The sequence below is a fragment of the Tympanuchus pallidicinctus genome, unplaced genomic scaffold, assembly GCF_026119805.1.
Source record: "Tympanuchus pallidicinctus isolate F22 unplaced genomic scaffold, pur_lepc_1.0 scaffold15, whole genome shotgun sequence".
Taxonomy (NCBI): Eukaryota; Metazoa; Chordata; class Aves; order Galliformes; family Phasianidae; genus Tympanuchus; species Tympanuchus pallidicinctus.
Window position 1 is genome coordinate 12,185,339 of NW_026294669.1, and position 16,482 is coordinate 12,201,820.

Below are 16,482 nucleotides of genomic sequence, written 5' to 3' on the forward strand. Positions count from 1 at the left end.
TTGTGCTGCTCAGCAAATATATTACTTGATTTACTCATCCTTACAGAATGGCCTTGTTCATTCCAATTGCCACTGCATCAAGCATAAAAAAATCATCCACGCAGCTCTAGCTTTTATTATTACTCTTATCTTATGAAGAGGTAACCTGGATAAAGATACAGTTTAAGTGAGTAAAAATTCTTTGCATCATCAGCTAATAGTTTGGATATTAATACTAATCTGAAGGAGAGCTACTGGTCAGAAAAACTATAACTGAGGAAAACAAATTGGAGTTTAGATTAACAGTGAGGGTATTTGGAGAGAATAAAACTGAAATGTGCGCTGCACTGAATGGCAACAACAATAGTGAAATCAGATATCATGAAAGTACCAATTCTGGCTGGGCACCATGGCAGTCAATGGTGACAAACAGAGATTTATGTAAAAGATGTATCCTGGCAAAGACAAATGGGTCTGATTTATTCATTTAAAATGTTACTCTCTGGGATAGCCTCAGGAGACATATATCTCATTTCCCAGTGGACCTTAGAAGGATATGGTATTAGAGTTAATAAACATGATTTTTTTTCACAGAAATTCAGTTTTATTCTTTAAGGAAGATGTGTTGCTGCAGAAGTTATATGATGCTTATTTTTTAAAAGTTAAATCAATTTTAACAAACCAGCAGGTTTGACAATCCAGAGTTCCACTGGAACAAGAACACCAACTCCTCTTCCATAGTCTGCTCTGCTGGAGAAGCTCAGCACCATCAAACAGGGAAATGTGAGACAGCAGATCTGAAGCACTGTCCCCGTGGATAATTCATTCTGCAGCATTAATTCTCTGACTATCAATATCAGACTGTCCAATTAGACCCAGCTGCACAGAGATTTTGACACATGCCCTTTGGCAAGCAGGTTAACACCACGCCATCATTTTGCTCAGGCTGTAGCCAGCAGTGAAATGTTTTTTAACAATGAGTGAACCCATTTTTTGCCACCTACATCCCCCCAAGGCTAAAAAGATCCACAGAGGCGTTAGTAGTCCTGGCCTCAGTTTTTCTAAAGCACTTCTGTTTCTTATGAGAGAGATAGAATTGTCCCTCTCCAGATAAAAAATTAAAAGTGTGACTAAAAGAAAATATTTCTTTATTGAATTGGTGCTGTGAACATGTGACATTTGGGAATAACTGTAGCCCCCTCACATTAGGTAGTAAAAAGAAATTGTTAGACTCTGTGTCCAAGTGGATCATTTCCAATACAAGCACTTCTTGCTTCTTCCTGTATTTCCAATTCTATGTGGCTTCTTTTCTCTATTGATGTATTTGCTCTATAGGTGAAAACGTTGTAAGTAGTTTTGTCCAGTTAATGTATTGAGAATTGACACCATAATAAAACAGCAAAGCCTGAAGGCAATATTTGGTGGAGGGATACATTCCCTATGCTTATCTTTAGTGTAGAAGGCTTACCTGACTGTTTCTAAGTCTTTATCCCAGTCAGTTCATGCTAAAATAAGCATAAAATGGAAAAGCATCAGAGTGCAAATCAGCCAGAAATAAAAGTTCTAAATAGGCAGGCAGTCATTTAACTAACAACTCCAATCCTATAATTCTTAATATTTTATCTTTTTCAGTGCTAATTACACTCTCTAAAAGTGTGCAGAGTGCACCTAAGATACTGGAAAAGTCATTAGCTCATTATGTGCTTTAGGTAACACATTGGTCATACTGGAACAAGCTTTCTAGATAGATGGCTGATGTCCCAATACCTATCAGTGTTCAAGAGGTATTTGGATAACATGCTTTATCGTTTTATTAGCCCTGAAGTTGTTGGGCAATTGTGCTGGATGGTCTTTGTAGCTCCCTGTCTATGGAACTATGCTATTGTATTAAATATGTGTTTTTAACTTCTGGAAAGACAGAAATATATGTTTGTTTTGTTTTGTTTTTTCCTGCACCTGAATTAAGTATTTTTTAAAGTCCTGTTGGGTAAAAATGAGCAAGTAAATTAAAGTAATAAGATATATAATTATAAACTAGATCTACATCCTTGTAAGCTTCCAGGTGTCTGAAAACTAAGCCTGGACTTTTACAGAAAATAAGCATTCCAATAGTCAATGTGCTTGTATGTCTCTTAGTAAAAACACACGGAAGGTGTTAATTCCTTTCTCATTTTACAAGATCGTCTGAAAGCAAAAGATTTCACTACAGAGCAGAGTACATTAAAAAGAGTAAGCATGCATTTGGTTATAGAGATATTTAATGCAATCACATAACGTGTAAGTATTATTATCTTTGCTAGAGGATCAGTGTATTTATTCAGAACTTTTCTGCATCTCTGATGTAACATTATCTTCCTTAATTACAAAAGAACATATTTACCTATCATGTTTTATGGGGTTATAAAAGAAGCTACATTAGTAATAAGATGCAACCTCATTACAACTAGACTGTGCCTGTGAGTATACCAGCTAAGCTGAGGAGTCTAAGAAATATACCTTATTCCCCTCTTCAGCCTATTGTCTCCTGGAGCTGACAAACTAGAATCTCATGCACTTGAATTTTGAAGATAAACAAGAAACAAATGACAATAGAAGAAATGTAATTCTACTTTTGTATGGGAACTGCTGAACCACGGCCTGAACCTCTGATTGATCACCTGAGGCGAGCAATGAGTCAGCCATGGGAGCACAGCTGAAGGCAATTCACCTGTGCTGCTGGAAGGGGGTGGAGCTGGCTCTACCTCTCCTAGACCCATTTCAGAGCTGACTACCAGTGTGGAAGGATCTCTTCTGGAGGTCTGCTCTGCTGGATTTTCATAAGGATATGGGTAAGCTTTCTGTCTGTTTTCTTTTTGTTATCGTAATCTGCTTTGCCTAACTCTCTTGTTTATTTTGTAATTATAGCATTTTAGTATTCATTGATTATACAACTTTTTGTCTGTGATGTCTTTGCACTAAAGAAGAAGTAAAAAAAGAGAAATTGTCTTTCCATTTGTGTTCTTTTCTCATAAAATGGGGAATGTCTGCATCAGATAAGCAGTGTAAAGCATAATCAATAAGTACAAAAAAATCAACTGCAATTTGAGGGTGGAAATAGAGGAATTTTGTGATTTGCTGTGTAACCAAACTGAGATTTTGCTCTAGAAAAACAGTTGAAACTGTAAGTGATACATTTACCCTGACTGTGAACTATCAGCAGCAGTTTAAGTGTGTGTGTATATAAATATATAAACACATATAAAAGTTTACATTTCTGTGCACCATCTATAGATAAAGCTGAAGAGAACAGCAAGGAGTTCTTCCTTGGCAACTTGTGGCTGAGAGGTGTTTTCTGCAATTTCATTAAGTCAGGGTGAAAAGACTTCTGCATAGTTAGCAGAAAATGCCCTACTGTTTATTCTGCCCACTGGGCAGAATAACGTTCAGAACTAAAGCAGGTAAATTGTGAACAGGGTGTTTGTATTTGACACCAAAAAAAATATTGAATAGACTCATAGAACTATAATTTTTTTTTTCATTTTCAAAGCAAACAATTAGATTCCCTACCACTTCACTACAGAAGTTAAGAATGCACTTTTTGTAGCTATAAGAGAACTGTTAGGTCACAGCCTGAAGCACTGATTGAGCACCTGGTGAAGAAGTGTGGGCGGCCCTGGGAGCACAGGTGCAAGAAATTCACTGGTGTCACCCTGGGTTCACCCCTCCCTGACATCGTTTAAGGGCTGGCAGCTGAGAGGGAAACATTCTTATTTGGAGATTGCGTTCTTCTGTGACTTTTCTAGCATGTTTTTATCTTCTGAGCAGGGTAAGTTATTCCTTTTTATTACCAGCTTGTGACTTATATCTTTCTTGGGTTATCAGAAGGCTGGTCAGAAGAAAGGATGTATCTCTATTTCAGATGACACAGTAACCTTAAAATGAGAGTAGTCTCTACAGCACCTGAGTTTTGATGGTGCATTGTTCATTTATTAAATCATTTTTAATGAAATTAAAGTAGATTTCTGAGTGTGTTAGGAGCTGATAACAAAAACAATTAAAAATAAAGACAAAAATTGATTTCTTCTACATGTGTTGCACATAAATTGATCCAAGTGTAATGCTTCCTTTTCATTTTCACCAAAATCTACAGTAGGTGCAAGAGCAAGATAATGCTTTATCATAGAGGAAATTCTCAACTATGAAACAGTTTCTTAACGTAGTCATTACCATTAGCAGTATAATTTTGTCCATGCTGAATAAAAGCCTGCTTGCTGCACTCATAAAAATCTGCACCAAGGCACATGGCCCACTGTTGCTATCACCACTGCTGAAATGTACCACTTGCCACCCCACTGTGCTCACACTGTGTTTGGTGTCCATAAATGTTCAGTAAGTGTCAATCCATGTCAATGGTGTACTTTTTTCCAGAGGAATTCAATCGCATACCTCTGCTTAATGTGTGCTTCCATGTCAGAGACAGCTGCTCACAATACAGGCCATTAGGATTTAGAAGACCAGGGACAGTTTGTGCAATGTGTTTAACAAATGCTAACCTACAATCATAATTAATGTGCAGGACTGTGTATTTTTGTGTTTTTCCAAGCTGCTTTGGAAGTTCATGCAAGACAACATGATACGACTGTTCAGTTTATCAGAGTTCATTGAGACTTCATGCTGCCTTAGATCTAGTCTTCTCTATTTACCTTATTGTTTCCTACAACTGGGGAAGTGTGCTCCTACCTTAAGCACGAATTGTAAACTCAACTAATGGCAGAGGCAGTTCCACTCCTCCCAAGACAAAAAATTGTCTGAACAGTAGGAAGTGGGAAGACCAGAGGGATGAAGAAGGAAAGCAAGGAGCTGAAGTAGCACACAGCTGTTTATAAAGAAAAACACTTGTGCAGTGTTTTTTTTTTTTTTTTTCCATACCAAGTAAGGTGATTTACATGTGGAGTTGTTTGCACAAAGGCTTGACTGGCTAGTGCTCTAGATAAAGATACATAGTTTTACTGTGTTCTCAGTACTTCAGATAAACACTTTAAATGGAATTTTCTTTAAAAATACTATGCTTACAATTGTAGTAAGGAATTTGTTTCAAATTACATAGTCATCTTTTCCAGTAAAGAGTCATTTGCAAAACTTCTGAATATCAACTAGCGTGTTTGTTGCTAAAATGTTTCTGATTTTTACCACTTAAAGAAAAAATAGCCGAGACTGTCTAACTGCATGGATTAATTTGATGCTTCATCTTGATGTAGTAACAATATTTAGCATTCTACCAGCTGGCCAGCAAGATTGGAATGGTTTTCCACTCTGCAATACATTGCAAATAGTGTTATAATCAGGAAGACTGATTGACAATAACTTGATTGGTTAACTTTATTTTAATTTTTAAAATTCAATGAATAGTTAAAGCATCGATTTAAGAAAACTTTGCTAAAAACTGATTTGATTAGGAATGAGAATACATAAAATCTGAAACTTATTTTCTTATAATTATGATGAAAATCTAGAGTTCTGGATAGTTACTGGGATAGAACTATTTAAAAAAATAATATCATTTCCAATTGCCTTAAGTTCCTTTTAGGCTTGGCCCAAGAAAAGGCAATATTTTTATATGCTATGAGAAGGAAAAAAATACACTGTTACTTGCAATGGCACATCTGGCCTGAAGCAGGCAATAGATCCATTAAACAAACATGATCACACCCACCCACCCACACCATGTTTTGTAGAGTTTGATTGCCTACAAGAACAGTAAATCTAGCCATTCCAATTTTGATGGTCATTTGGCCAAAGGCTTTACAACTGAGAAATCTCTGCTGCCAAAAATAGGCAACTGAACATCAGTACTGACAGCTGCAATCTCATCTGTGACAGCAGGGAAGGGAGTGCTAAGGACCTTAGGGAGGTAGGCCACAGCTTAGCAGAACACTTGAGTATATTCTTTGTGGTAGAGAACTCAAAAAAAAAAAAAAAAAAGAAAGTAAACAACAACAAAAAAAGTGGGATTGTGACTCTAACATCATTAAGCACTAACGTCGTTAAGCATATACTTAAATGTTCTAATGAAGGAGTGGCTGCAGGAAAGTGTGTAATAGAAGATGGCATTTTGCTATTTAGAAATTAGATTATACTTCCTTAACTAGAGTGATTTGTTTAGTGTGAAACTGTTGTATAATGCCTGGAAGTGATGCAGGAGATAACTTACACCTAGGACTCTAGGAATGAGGTTGTCATGGGGAAGGAGAAAAGAAAAAGTCATAAAATCTGTTGTCATCTTTTCCTTCTCATGGGCAGAGGTTGTACCTTGGCTTCATTTATTTATTTGGACTTCATTCCAAAAGTGGCCAACAGACTTCTTCAGTGCTCTGATGTTTATGGGTTTTCTTTTGTCCTCCAGGTTAATCAAATCCTTTCTGCTTTTTTTTCTGATTTTTTTTTTTTGGTAACTAATGCAGTGACAAATACAAGGTGATAAGCTAGGCACCAGCTACTTTACATAACTCAGCCTGTCACTCATTGTAAGAGTAGATTAGTAAGATGATAGTAACTGACGTTTGTTTAGTTTCAGTTAGCTCCAGAGTTAAGCTACAGAGCTAATAGAGCAGCTGAAAACAAGAGTTCACAAATAAGGAGGTATAAGATTAATACTTGAATCTGTTCTGTTGTTCTGTTTTAATTAGCTCTACCTAAGTATTTGGAGACTACAGTGTTTAGCCTTATTCTGATTGACTTGGAGTATTGGCTTGCGGAATGTTTTTGACAAAGCTTTTTGCTGACACTTATTCTGCGGATGTTCACTGCAGTTATGTGATTCCTAATGAGGTTCCACATGAAACCAACACCTGATGTGTTTTATGCATAGATGTGACAGCTGAGTTCTGTGCTGAGCCGTTTTTTAGTTCATCTGTGACTAAACTTGAGAATAAGTATGATAAAACTTTTTATCTTAACTAAAGGAAAACTGATTTTACAGGTGGAATCTTTTACTTCTAGGTCCAGGCTGGATTTTCTTGCCTTACTTGTGAGCAGGCAAACATCTTCCAGAAGAAAAATCTAAGAGGTCCATGTCCACTTAGAGATACATCATGGTAAGTTTGCATTTGAAATTTTTGTTTTATTCTTGTTATTAGTTTGAATATGTCTGACTTTTTTATTTTTAAAGCTTGATGTTGGTCAGGTTTGCATTTCCTACTCAAAAAGAATAATTTTTGGTGCATCTCATGCATAAATGTATCTGAAGGCAGTCTTCGGGTAAGCTGCCAATCATAAGTTATGTCCTCTGAATGATGTGTGATGCAGGGGAATGGTAGATGTGATTTATTTTTTTTTTTTCCTCTGAGATAATAAACATTATGTTAATCCTATTGTCCTTTGAACTTGGCTATAAAGTACTGTACTGTATTCTATGTCAAAGAAATGTTTGGTGGTTGTTGGTTTTGGTTTTTTTTTCTGCCACAAAACAACTGAGACTGATGTTGCTGTATTAAGTGCTCGTTATAGTCATGTTGGCAATCAATACCTCTTTCTGAAGAAGCAGAAAAGTGAATGGATATTTATTGCTACAAAATAATTTGTTTGGTCAATTACATTACATGTTTTAATTTTTTTAATCAATATTTTGGCTAGAAAATGATACTGACTTAGTGTCAAGCAAAGTAGTAGAGATGTGGATACTTCTTCATTAAGCAAATAATGGAATTTTAGTTAAACGAGGGTTCACACATATAGCTTTTTCCCATCATAAACAGAGAATACCTATTTTTATGTTAATTAGAAACTTTTAAAAAATCATTTATTAGGAGCCCAGGTAGGTGTTAACATTTAAAATCCTGTAGGTGATTCCACTGATTTTCAAACTACGTAATTTTAAAACATTTATATTTCTTAAACTGTGTTGTTGAGAGAAGGCTGCAGTTTCTTTTTGCTGTGGATCAAAAAGATGCAGAACAAAACTACTATCTGTGACCCAGAGAGTAGGACTAGAGACTACATGTATCTTTATTATATTCCTCCGAGTTCCTATAAAGTTCAAAGGAAGATAAAACAGGGAAAAAAGCTATGCACTCAGGTTTCAGTGAAAGATTCTTACTAATACTAACATTAAATGTAATCATAAGGAGCTAGAAACTCAAATTTTCCACGTGTTCATCAATAACATTACATGTTTTGACAGAATCCAAAGGTCAGAGAGTTAAACCACATATACCTCAATTCAGAACTGCATTTGGAAGTTTGGATTTGTAATGAAATGGAGTTGTATATGAAATTTTTATTCATCAAACTGTATTGAGGTCTGGAGAAGAATTGCAGTTGAATCCAGTTTATCTGGCTTACAAGGACTGGGGAGTTATTTTCTGTTCTTGTTTTTAAGATCGACTACAATGAAAGAGAAATGAAAGAAATCTACTTTTCAAATGGCTTTTCATTGAAAATCTAGCATCAAATAAAAAACAGTGCTATGGAAAATGTTGGCTTTGAATTCCCTTCCTCAACTAATCACTGCACAAAGCCAATTTAGAATTTAAAATTTAGGATGGATGAGCAGTTTAGGAATGAGGAAGAGAACGAAATAAAACTCCTATCTGTATGGGAGAGAGCAGGTCTTCTGTTTCAGTGTGACAATACCATACTGTTCAGAAACTCTAATTCTAAATGCTGCCCAAACCATTGCTGGTATTGTTTTGAGTACATTATTTAGCCTAAAAGTCAGTAGTGTTGCCAAGAATGTGGCTTATTTTCAGTATAATGGGATTTTTTTTTAGAGAGATATGGATAACTATGTGAGAAATTGCTCAAAATTGTCCATGTAACATTATGAGATCCCTATTAACATATTTAAGTATTCAATTTGTCTTAAGATTTGCAGTGTCTGTCAGTAAGAAATATTTTATGTAAGTTTATTGTATGTATGCATAATGCTTAAAGAGTAAAGGGAACTACTCATCAGATCAGCCAGCTGCACCTCAGACACCTACATTAAATGCAATTTGCAAACAGAGCAGGTCCATTTGTTCCCTTAAACTTATGGCTTTGTGACTGTTATTCATCTAAATGTTTACGGTTCTTTCAAAGATGATATTACAGAAATGTATCCATTATCTTAGAAGATCGTGCGTCAGAATCCTTGTTCTAGGAAAAGTCTAACAAGGGCTGTTATAGAGAAACCTTCCTCAGCAGTTCACTGAAATATGTGGTTATTTGTACATATGTCAGGCCCTCTTTGTCAGAGGCAGCATGTTAGAGTAGTTGGGTTTCCATTTTGATTTGTTTTGGCAATTACTGTAGTACCTTGCACATATATTTCATTCTCATTTATGTTAAAATTACATATGTACACTTAAAAATAAGCCAGCAGTAGCTACTTGGTTGTCTAAGTTTGTGTTTTGTACAGAGCTCAGCCTGGGAAATAAAAGCAAATTACACTTCTGTTCAAATAACTTTCTTTTCTAATGTGTGGGCAAAGACCTGAGATACATTCAGGTTGCAGTAATGATGATTGTTTCCTTTAATTCAAGTAAAATGCTGTTTCAATGCAGAGTGGATTTGAAATACTGAAAAGCAGTATGCACATAGAAATATAGCCCTCATACTCAGGGGAATTTGGGTAACTCTGTTAGAAAATATGAAAAATGTTGATCTGCCAAGTATAATACGACAGACCACAAACATCTTCAAAAACCCAAATGAAGAAAACTTTAGTCAACAATCTGTATGTATGTTTATCTATGGTATTTCTCTTTTTAATTTATCCATTTATTCCATCAAGATCAAAATTTTCTCTGAGAAAAATGAGTTTTCTTACCGAATCGTTACTACTTCTGGCACTGTTTTCTTTCACATTTCATTTTTATAAAAAAGCTCTTGGGGATGAAGAGTTCAACTTCCATAACATCAAGAAAATAGCAGACATAGACACAAGTAACATTCTTGAAAGCCCAAAGAATGCAGCTGCTAATTATACCTTAATGCGTTGGAAAGAGCCTAAAAATCCATTAACAGTCAGAGAACTTCATTTTCTCATACAATCTTCCCTGAAAGGAAACTATGAGCAAATAGAACTGCTAAGAGGTCTCCTGGGATCAAATCTTTGATGGTTTATTGATCTCATTTGATGCTTTTAGAATCATTAAAAGTCACCTTTCTTTTGTCATTCAGTCCTAGGGAGTAAATTGAACATTATGTTCGAGTAGGTCATTGAGTACTTTTTACAGTAGTTTATTCAAGCAAATGGAGCAGCGTGCTCCTACTAACTGACTGGCAAGATTAGGATATCAGAGAAGAACAAAGATTGTTAAAGAGAAACAAAGCACCAATTTGCTTTGGAATAGGCTGCTCTTGAAAAGCAAAAGATTCAATTACTTAAGAAAGCAAAGTGTCTGGGGGGCATGGACTTTGTATCTGCTTTTTTTGTGAAAGACCTTGTCTAAAACAAATCCTTATAGTAAAAACCACATTTCTTTTTTCTGTGCTAAGGAAGCAAAAAAAAAAAATCAACAATAAACAACAACAGCAATGTTCTTTCGCCGTCTCCAGGCAATTAACTGTTTAAAAAAGCACGTGTTCCAAATAAAACTTTAAATGAAGAGATTATTCTTGAGAAAATGAGAGCAAATACCAGCAGAAAAAGTGTCTTCTCCTGGGAAGAGCTTCAGTATGTGTAGTATTGAATAAAGCTTAAGACAGCTGCTAAATTAAGACACCTTTATTAAAAAGTAAACACAAGAAAATACCCTGTATCTGGATTAAGTTTTCTCCAGCAGCAGGAAAATATGATTGTTTTGCTTACAAGTATGTCGCTACCCAAAAAACCAAAAGTCACCAAAAAGGACTTAACTTCTGTAGTACTAGGCAGTAAATGGGTGACAAGAAGTCTGGTTCCCACCCACCCACCCACGGGCTCTGCTGTTACACTGAATTACAACACCCAGTGGGAACTTCTTATTGGTTGCAAAACAAATCAGTTTGCTCGAGGCTAATTTAACAGGTACCTGCCAATTGCATCTGCCTGTTTTACCTCTCTGATTTAAGAGCACTTAAACTGTCCAGCTGAATGACTCTCCCTTCATTAGAGTGCAACCAAGGTACATAACCTGTCATCTGCATTACTGACCGCAGTCATGATCTTCATTTGTGTTGTAATATAAGCCACTTTCTCTGGTGGTTTCTTTACCTTTTCCAGTAAAGACCCTGGCTTAGAAGTGCTGTTAGGTTCTGTGTGCAGGTAGTAAACCTGTTTCCTGGCATGTTGAATTCATCCTGTATAACCCAGCAATTATTAGAGCCTTATTAACTTCTCCTCTCAGCTTTAAAAAGATGGATTCAGATGAAGTTTTAGCAGTTCACTTTGTAAGCTCTAGAGGATACATCTATTATACCCCATTTGCCCTTACCTCTGTTTAGATGTGCTGCTTATTTCTGTGTATATAATAAGTAAAGTGTATGTGTGAGGGTTGATTTGGTGGAAAGAAAACCGCCAACCTCTGATCCAAGGATTTCTTACTTTCCATTCCTTCGTTTGCAATTTGAAGTCATTTTCTGAAGATTATAGTTCTTGCTTCTAGGCAAGAACCCTCATTGAATATATGCTGCTTTGAGCCAAACCTCTTATCAGTCCTGCTTCCCGCTCTTACTTTGGAAAAGTTAATAATAATATTGAGATTTACTTTCTTTTTCTGTCTACAGTGACCTAATCTTTAGTTCTGTGTTTGACTTCCGAATTTAGGAATGCATGAATTCTTTGGCACGTTGAACAGATGAAATTCTGTTCTTGGAAAGTACATTGTGCTTCATTATGTGGTCCTTTAACTGAAGTGACCAGTGATTTAATTATGTCACTCTACAATGTCATAGTGTATACATCAGGCAGATATGCTGTTTTTTTTTAATAAATGTTCTAATGCATGAAAAAAGTTCAATGCCAGGGCTTTTAAGTTTTCAAATTTCATTGTTAATAACTTCAAGAACAAATAGAACAGGAAAAGCTTATTTCTTTGGTGGCAGGACTTGCTATCTTTGTCTTCTTGCATGCTTTTTTAAAGATCAATACCAAATATTTTAAGGACACAATATAGCAAGTGATTAAAACTGCATATAAAGTGTCACTTTCCTTTTTACCTGGAGATCTAGGTGCATCAGAAGATTGCTGATTTAAATAAAAACAAAAAACAGTGGCGCGTTACTAGTCAAGCAAGATTTATTTTTCCTCTTTAATTCTCAAATTCCATACATATGAAGTTGTTTGTCTGTTTGATCCTCTGTCATTCTGACACCCCTCGCCCTGCAGTTTTAACTAGAGCAGCTAGCAGATGACATACCTTTTACTGCACGTTTCATCATTGTATAGTGCAAAGGGCCCATCAGATGCTGATGCCACTGGGAAATTGCTATGAGATAGATGGAGATTATTTTTGTTTTACTTTTTTTTATGTCCCCTGTTCTATTCTCCCTCTTCCCTCCTTTTGCTTAAGGGGATCATGGTGGAGGAATTGTAAGTGTGTGATGAATCGATCAGCAGGGTGCGATAGCAGCATTAAGCTATCCATCCATCAGGTCTGCAGTGTATTTGTGCAAGAGGGTACTGGTTGGCTGGTATCTCAGGACTGTTCTCTAGTGATGGAGAGGCTTTCACTTCTGAATTCCAGACTCTGCTGTGTTAGAAATCTTTCTAACTTGAAATTGTTTCTGTGTATATAGAAATAGTAAATAATAGGATAAAAGATTTGTTCTCAGGGGGATATTTCTGCAAAGCACAAGAAGCTGCTTTTATATTGACTGTTTAAAAAAAAAAAAAAGACATCCATTTTTTTTATTGTAAAGAGGTCACTGTGGACTTGAAGTAACAGATGAAAAGATCTCTTTATCTAGTTTATTTGGCTGTGGAGTATAGAATGGATTAAAATTCCCAAGTACTGTAGGACTTGTTTTATCACTTTGGAGTTCTGTATATGTTGTCAAATGACATGCTGCCACGAACAGATATTGAATTGCAACTATGGCTATAGTAATCATATGAATCTTGCTGGAGATGTATCTGAAAATCTTGCAGCTGCATGGAAAAAAACCTTTATGTAGAGATTAGCCAATGTTTGGGCTCCTGAGAATAGTGATAGCTGAGGAGTGTGGATATCTGACATATACGTGCTATCTTACTGATTTCATTAATTCTCCCTGAACAACTTGTGACTTTTTTTTTTTTGAACACTCATAAATTGAGGCCGCTGTGCTGAATGCTATTCCTTAAAAAGGGAAGTTATTTTCAAATGTTAGACTTCAGTTTGTGCTGCAAATTTTCCATGACTTGAACCATTAGAAAGCTGTTTAGGATAATAAGCTTAGTAGTGTAAAATCGAAAGATAATAAAGATTGTCTTCACATTTTCCTTCAGTTAAGGAAAAAAAAGGACTGGAACCAAACAGAAATCCAAAAGACGCTGTGTAACAGAGATGAGACTTCACAGTGATGAATCAGAAAAGGGATAAAAATGCTTCCCCATAAGTATAGGAACAGTCTTGTCAGTGCTGACCTGCAAAGTGTCTCATATTTCCAACAAATGAAGTGAATATAGACCTGATGTGAACCTGTCAGAACAGATTTTACCAGAAATGATTCTAGTGCATCTTGTGTCTGGAAAAATTCAGTGATTTTTAAAGCACATTAATAAGAGTAGGCAACAGATGATCTGGAGAAGCTCTCTGGTGACCTTGATTCAGACGATGAAGGCACCCTTACAAAGGCAACTATACTGGAGGAAGACCTTTGTTAGCCTCCTTCCTAAACTCCCACTAGAGGAATTAGAATTCATTGGTATAACTACTAGTTGCTGTAGAAACCCATTTAAAAATTTCTGCTTTTTGCCAGAGAATGGGAAGTGATCAGAGTACGGAGAGCCTCTTGTATCACACATGAACCAACCGTGAGGTGTTTTTCAGAAGTAGAATGATCTGATATAGATGTGCAGTAAAAGGAAAAGTGCATGTACATTTTAATGAGGTCCATTTTCCTTAGGGAAAAATCATGCCATAATGATAAAAGATGTAAAAGCCCCAATCAAAATTGAATGTTTTTTTTTATTTTTATTTTTCCTACAGTAACATAGTATTCATTCCATATTTATTTCAACACTATAAATATTCTGTAATGACATCAGAAGGTCTCTCTGTGCTACAGACTGTTATCACAAGTAAGTCTTTGTTCACATGTGCTGGCTTAGGATTAATACTAATTTATTTGGATAGGGTTTTATTTCAAGCAAACAATGTATCCAACAGACCAAATTGATTGAAATCTTAAGACCTAATGTACAACAGTAAATTTTTAAATGCAAGCCACTAGATATCAGAAAAAGACCAGTAACTTGGAAAAACTCAATATGAAATGCCATACCAAAATGCCATTTTATGTGCTGATAAATAAATAGAAAACATTAATAAATCATATTTGCTTCTGCTTTTATAAACCTGAGGTCGATTAAAAATTTTGCATGTAGACTGGATTCCAGGCACAGCTTAAATGAATGTGTAATGAAAAAAGTTAAATTTATGGCATAAACACTAACTGAAATTATAGCAAAGTAGATCAGTGCTAAGCTACTGATTTTTATAGCACAAAAGGGACGTCATTTGTAGAACAAATTAACAAAAAAAAAAAAAAAGAGAAAAACCAAGTAAAAAAAAAAAAAAAAAAGCAAAAATATTTGAAAATCAAGTACAGACTGGTTCCAGTGCGCTCATTTTCATTAATGATATTCCCAAGTGCTTTCTTATAACTCATCATTGCTAGTGTTTCATTTTGACCCCACTGTTCAGAGCTCAAAATATTAGTACTTCAGATGGGCATTGACATTATCAGCTTTATCAAGCATGACATCTCCTTGGAGTCTGTAATATTGCTTACAGATGGTGTGTCTCAACATGAACCACTTTGTCAAATGTGACACTTATTCACAAGGTTGCTGTCCTGCTTGTGGGACTTTGCTGTACTCACACAGCTCAAACCCTCCTAGGCAGCTTTGCACACTCACTAGGGGCACTAATCTTGGTCGTCCTAATTGGATAACTTGCTTCTTCATTTGCTGATCTGCCTTGCAAGGCTGTCAGAAAAATTTAGTGGTGATTTTAAAAAGTGAAAACTCCAACTTGCATTTCTGCTTTTAAAGACTGCTTCTGCTCTGGTTTTTCAATCTAAATTGTTGCTGAGAGAAATTGGTCTAATTTTAAGTTATGCTGACAGTATGCTACAGTTTTTACTGTGCCTTTTTCTACACTCTTAAATAAGAAAACTGACTTTAAAAAAAAAAAAAGTCTAGCACAGGAGTAAGTTTCTTCGTGTCTTTTAGGAATGGTAGAGGTTGTTGCTGGAGGAGTTACTCAAATATATTTTAAGCTTATTTAGTCTTAACCTTAAAACAAGAGCAGATGTCTGGAAGTCTTTATTATGTGAAACATGACAAGAAACTGAACTAAACAGAGTTTAGTCCCCCTGCATTCCCCATTGGGCACTGCACAGCAGGGTTTTCTGAGTAGGAAGATTTTTGTGTGTGTGTGTGTGTGTGTGTGTGTGTGTGTGTGTGTGTGTGTGTGTGAGGTTTGTACTTAGTTTCCTACTGTGTTGTCTGTAAGCACCAATGTGCATTTAGAGAAATTCACAAACTGGTCCCCACTTTCACTTGAACCATCACCTAGTCTCATGCTTTTATAATCAGGGTGAGTTTATTCATGTTTTATTAGAAGTCAGTTGGTTGGTTGAGATTTAAAAAAAAAAAAAAAAGTTGTGAAGGAAAAAAATATTGGTATTTCAATAATTTCCCTTAAATTTTCCCTTTGAACCACTGAAATTTTCTTCTGTGTTAAACTGCCACTGTAGTTTATACAAAAATAGTTATTTCTGATCATGTTTGTCCACACTAGCAACAAAAAAGAAGTGATATAAAAGGTGACACTGATTATCAATGTTTTACTTTCTCTTTTACCAGTAAGATTCAATACACTGAAATTTTTTGGTTTTTTTGAAACTAAAATTAAATTTTCCATCAAAATTTTGAGGTTTTTAATAAATTCAGCAGCTCTTGTTTAGATATGTTTCAAGAATTTTTAGATTGCATACAATTCAATAATGCATGTGGACTGAAAATATGAGTAACTGGATGTGTTTTCATTAAAGATAATATCATATTCCAGAAACTGGGAATATGGATTTGCAGTTTATAACTACTCATTCCCTTTCCTTTAGACACCTGATAAACCTGCAGTCACTATGTACATCTTAGTGTCAGGCTGTGTATCTTAATCTTCAGTTCCCAATAAGGTTTCAAAACATGCTGTTCATGCGCATTCCAGGAGGTGATGCACCCTGTTCTGCAGTGATTTCTTTTTTCATGTTATCATGACTGTGTGTATTCTATCAGTAGTGGGATCAGGCAAGACTCAAAAAATTAAAAAACAAAACAACAAAGGAACAGCACCACCACCAAAAACCAAAAAACCCGAATAAGACCAGCAACAAAACCCACAAGAACAGAAA

General features: G+C 35.6%; 2 long non-coding RNA genes across 2 annotated transcripts in view; one reads left to right on the plus strand and one right to left on the minus strand.

Moving 5' to 3' along the window:
* Window positions 1-1,146: 1,146 nt before the first annotated feature.
* On the minus strand, window positions 1,147-2,506 carry LOC128077353 (uncharacterized). Its single transcript, XR_008204942.1, has 3 exons — window positions 2,476-2,506; window positions 1,448-1,484; window positions 1,147-1,308 (listed from the first exon to the last, which is right to left on the minus strand). It is a non-coding gene; the product is annotated as an uncharacterized LOC128077353 (long non-coding RNA).
* A 61-nt stretch (window positions 2,507-2,567) lies between these two features.
* Window positions 2,568-16,482, plus strand: part of LOC128077218 (uncharacterized) — a 28,779-nt gene continuing 14,864 nt past the window's right edge. Inside the window, exons 1-2 of the long non-coding RNA XR_008204883.1 lie at window positions 2,568-2,807; window positions 6,958-7,052. This is a non-coding gene — a long non-coding RNA (uncharacterized LOC128077218). The remainder of the gene's footprint in view (window positions 2,808-6,957; window positions 7,053-16,482) is intronic.